Here is a 5,558-nt window from a genome sequence, read left to right as displayed (position 1 = left end):
CCAAACTACAGGAAATCCGACGTCGAATCGAATAACGAGACAATGCCAAAATGCCAAGTGGTGGTTGTCCGACCCCGAGGCACCTATTTCTCTTTGGAAAGCGCTAAACCAATAAATTTTGGCGTCTTTCCAAAAGGAAACAAATGCCTTTGGATCAAAAAATAAAAATAAAATAAAAGACGAGGAAACAAACGGCGGTGAGGTGGCGGCCGGTGGTGGTGCATTTTTTTTGGGGGTGGGGGGGAGGGGGAATGGGTATGAAAGGGTAGATCTCGAGGAGATCTATTCGTTTATGTATGTGTTGTAAGGTGGTGGTGACCGGAACTTCACAAATTTGAGAAAGAAAAGTGGCGCTAGGTTTTCTAGATCTAAAATTCGTGGAGTTGAGGGGGTTTTGAAGGATTTTGTTTGGAGATATGGAAATAGGAGGTATTGGAGATTACATGGTGAAATTTTGAGATGGTTTGGAGGTGGTCCGCCGCCGGTCGGCGATTTCCGGTGGCGGTGGAGGGGCGGCGGTTATGGAGAAAAAGAGAGTGAAGAGAGAGAGGAGAGAGAGGGAGGAGAAAAAAAATATGGGAGAAACGGGGGCAAAATTTCAGCATTTCTAAATCTTAAATACCTAGTTGAAAGATTGATTATGGACCATTGGATGAGGGAGGGATGAATGGATGAGATTTAATCTTGATTCACTTAATGAAACGACGTAGTTTTGAGGCAAAACTACGTAGTTTCGGACCCTTTCAATGGCAGCCACTTATCTTGCACTCTTGGCCACTTTCTCTTTCAAATTTGGCCAAATTTCTTCCTTAATCCTACTTATTAAACTAAATTTACACAAATAAATAAAATAATTAAAAAAATTATTCAAATGATCAATTATCTAAATTAATTCACCTATTGAAGATTTAGTTAATTTTTAAAATGCACACACGAAGAAAGAACTATATTTATTTTTTGATATTTTTTTATGATAGGAAATAAGAAATTAAAGACACAAAAAATTAAAACAACGCACACAAGGAAAAAAATTTACTGGCTTTAGGAGATGTTAAAATAGTGCAAAAATTAGATATTCACACATCGTATCAGAGTTTTGCTACAGACTTATGGGTAGGCCGGTACCCTATTCCATTTGATGTAAATACTCTTAGAGGCTTTATAAACAGAAGTTTAATATGTACAGTATGCTAGAGGCCTTGATAACCGTGTGTATTTATATTTTAAGTAAGATAGTTTGCTGATACAGTATTTGTCCATTTATAGTTGTACATTATGAGTTGTGATCATGTTGGCCCATGATAGTTACAAAAGGAATAAATTCAGCCAACTCGACTTATGTATGTTTTAGTTTTGGTCAAACCATCATGAGTTACAGAGTGATTTGTTCGAGCTAGCACGACACCGAGTGCCAGCCACGCCTCCCAGATTTGGGCCGTGACACCAAACTCCAAAGATGAAGTTTGAAAAAAAAAAAAGTTTGTGTTAAAATTACATTTGAATAATTGAGATTTTTTATATATATATTTGTAACTTCTGAGTGATGTTGAACATTTGGAAATCTTCACTTGAAATACAACCACAACTTCAAGCATTTAAATTTCGGAAATTCTTTTACAAGTTTTGGTGGAAAAATCTTAAGCAACTCCAACTTTGCTTGAAAAAGCTGTTAGTATATTGTATTTATAAAATAATTCTAGAGAAAATAAAATAACATATAAATAGAAATATAAATAAAACATAAGTAAATTCGAGCCCACTGAATTCACAGTATTTTCTTAAGGAATTTAACCCCCTCCTTGTATCCAAGGTTGTGGATTATTTCCTCCCATGATAGAATGAATTACACACTGGTGTAGTAGTACTTTAAACCTCAGTGTTTCAGCGAACACAAAGTTCGGTATCAAATCACACTTCCTGTTGCTTTCTTTGAAGTTAAAAGTATGTAGAAGAAAGGAGGAGAACTCAAAAAATCGTATGAAAAATCTGAGAGAATGGACTTGTATTTATAGCCAATGTTGGGCTGAAAACTGAAGAGGTGCAACTCTTCAAAATGGTTGTTTATGCAAAACGGCCATAGCATAAATGCCATAACATAAATGGCTATTTACGCAACAATAAACCGAAAATCCAAGAGGGAGGTTAATTTTCAGTTACACAACTGAAAAACGGAAAACGGATAACGGAAAAACGTTTAATATTTTCATTGGATTTAATGTTAATATTCCATTGGATTTCTGTTAATATTTCAATCCGAAGCCGAGGCCGAGCGACGATGACGACTACGCGAGACTTGCCTTCTTCTTAACTCTTTAAGAGCTACAAGAAGAGCAGTTGTATATATACCAATCAAAAACTTTTTCCTCTTTCAAAATGGGACAATGTCCCTTTGTCAAGGGGGGAATCTCAAATGAAACTCAAATATTTTATTTTCCCTTCATTTCTCATTTACCCTCTTTTAATCTCAACAAAATCTTTAACAAATGCGAACTTGGAGAACTCCAGAAAGTAACTTGAAGGAACTCCATTACTTAGTGAGAAGCAAGCCTTAGAAAATTTAGTGCAACCAGGCAATCACAAATTAAATCAAAAAAAAAAATCATTCATGTACCATTAAAGTCAAGAGTGAAGATGTCACAAGAAAAACCATTCCAAATTCGTACATCACATAAAATGCAAAAAGAAGCATAAATCATTAAAACTACAAAAGATTAGAAACTTGATATAATGCTCAAAACTGGAATGCTACTTCACTTGTCTGGCTGATTTGAACTGGATTTTATTTATGGCATGTGTTTTTTCAACTTTTTCTTGGTAAAAAAATGATGATCCGGTGAGGAACCTCACCACCAGATACTTGCATTTTTTTGGCTGTTGGAAAGTTCTCCTAAAATTATCATACCGGAACCACCAGATAAAATTAACCAAATAGACATGGAAGAAACCACAATGAACTCCTACAAAAAAAATATTACTAGATAAACAGATAGGGATGGCAATGAGGCGGGATGGGTGCGAGGCGGGGCGGGTTTAAACTTATGCGGATGCAGGGCAGTTTGTCTTTATGCGGGGTGGGTGCGGGTGCGGGGCGAGTTAAAATAAATTTTTGAAGATTAAATGCGGGGCGGGGCGGTTGCGGGTTTTGGGGTGAAACCGCTGCGGGTTTGTGCGGGTGTTGCTGCATTTGAGGGAATCTAAGTCTACTAACTCTACCCTTCAATTTTTTTTGCATTATAATTGTTCTTTTGCTTTATATACATATTTCATTCTCTAAATTTTCTTTTTTTATTAAGAATAATTTCATTATCTAGATTTTTGGAACTGTTCTTATGAACCTGTATTTTGTGATCCATGAATCATAACTAATCTTTAGTTTATAAAGGGTACTCTTTTACAAGTTCTATTTTTTTTTTAACATTTGAAAAAACATTCAAAAGAAAAGGTTTAATATAATTTTATATATTTCTAGTTCTATTTTCTCATCCCTAATTTTTTGTAGACAAATAGGAATACAGTTTGAGTTTTCAAAATATGTCTCGTAACTAACTTAACCAAGGACTAACTATTGGTCAAAATAATAAATTGGATATTATATTAATATTTCTTCACCTAATGCCTTGTCACTCTAAAATATACTCAATATTCTACGAAAAGAAGAACCACAAAAGTAGCAGCAGTTCACTGTTGTCCGTAACTCTAAAAAAAATAAAAAAATGTCCGTAACTTTTCTTCTTTTTTTTATTGAAATTTATGTTCTGAATCTTTTTATTCACTGCAATAATATTAAATTTTGATTTAGTTTTTCTAGATCTACAAAATCATAACAAAAAAAAAAAAAAACGGGGTGGGTGCGGGTTGATACGGGGCGGGGCAGTTTGAAAGACAAAAAAATGTTACGCGGTGCGGGGCGGTGTGGGTTGAAATTATGCGGGTTATGACTCAACCCGCCCCGCCCATTGCCACCCCTAGTTCACAACAAGCCAAGCAAAGTATCATGAAGAGGAACTCCACTCAAACAACAAAGATGATAAGGGTAAAGGAATTGATAGCTCAATAGCCTTATCCTAGGTCTATACTATCCATGGCGATTTTCAATCATCGTAAAGGTCTTTGGTCGTAGAATGCTCCACCCTTACCTTAGATCTAAGCTAACTGACCTTTGAAAATCATCCGAACAGTTAATCTTAATTGACTTAGAATGAGACTTCTTCATATTCAAGTTTAGTTTAGAGGAAAATATGGGTAAGGCACTACACCTAGGTCCATAGTTCATCTCTGGGAACTTTCTATCAGTACGTAAATGGGAACCAAAGTTCATTCCACAGGAAGATACGCTATCTTCCACTGCTATCTGGATTCGCCTACCACAGTTGCCAAAAATAATTCTATGATAAAGAAATTCTGGAAAAGGCAGGTCGAAAACTTGGCAAATTACTTAAAATGGATACTTGCACATCCTCCACTCTGAGAGGGAGGTATGCACGCATGTATCCAAGTTCTACTTGAATTTCGGTGAAAACATCAGTCATTATCGGAGACTACAAATAGGCAGTGATCTATGAAGGGGAAGGAACCTTGTGTAAAGGCTATGGCAGAATTAGGCACACCTTTAAATCTTGCAAGTAAAAGCAAAAAAGGATAACACCATCACAAGAAGTCCCAGAGTGCTCTGAAACACATAGTCCTAAAGAAGATAAGGACGAATAGAAGACGGTAACCTTCCCACGAAGGAGGAAACCAAATCAAAATCTCATGCATCCACGAAGCAATGATACAGGAATTGCAAATCATCATGAACAAAAATTCACAAAAGATACAGGTAAAAATGTTCGATGTAAATTCTGGTAAGTTTCTGAAAACTCAAACTTCTCAATACAATTCTAAAATTAATATTAACTAGGCTACTAATCCTAATCGGCCCAATAATCTGACTAACAAACAAAAACCCATTCCCCAAACTCTCATAGCCCACCCCACAAAATCTCAGCCCAAATCTAATGCAAAAAGGAAATGGGGGCTACATCATCTGTTAAAACTAGGAGCTAGGGTTGTTCACGGTTTGGTTTGGTCGGTTTTTGATTAAAACCAAAACCAAACCAATTTAATCGATTTTTAAAATTTTAAAACCAAAACCAAACCAAATTAAATACAAACCATCGGTTTGATTGTTGTTGATTTGGTTCGATTTTTCGGTTCTTAGTAAGTTAATGATAAGTCGATAATAGTAAAACAACGCTAGACAACAATTTGAAAATAATTTGCTAAATTTATGCTTTTTTATATATTTCTTTCAGAACTGAAAGTTTATTTACCTGTTTATATGAAAAGAATGAACAAAAAATAAACTAAAAGTTTGTTTTCTCAAGCTTTAGTCATTGTTGTCTTGCAATTTGAATTTGTTTTCTTTACTCTTGTGGTGGTTTTTTTTTAATTATTCTGTTAGGAAAAAGTATGTGCGGAGGGTTAGAGAATTAGAGTCTCTTAATGAAAAGAAAATTGGTCGAGTCCTATTGTTTTGGGCTTAGGCAATCTTTTAAGATATAAAAGGATAAACCAAA

Source organism: Nicotiana tabacum, chromosome 18 (assembly GCF_000715075.1).
Source record: "Nicotiana tabacum cultivar K326 chromosome 18, ASM71507v2, whole genome shotgun sequence".
NCBI classification, from domain to species: domain Eukaryota; kingdom Viridiplantae; phylum Streptophyta; class Magnoliopsida; order Solanales; family Solanaceae; genus Nicotiana; species Nicotiana tabacum.
The sequence above is the reverse complement of the archived record's forward strand: the minus strand, read 5'-3'. Positions refer to the sequence as shown.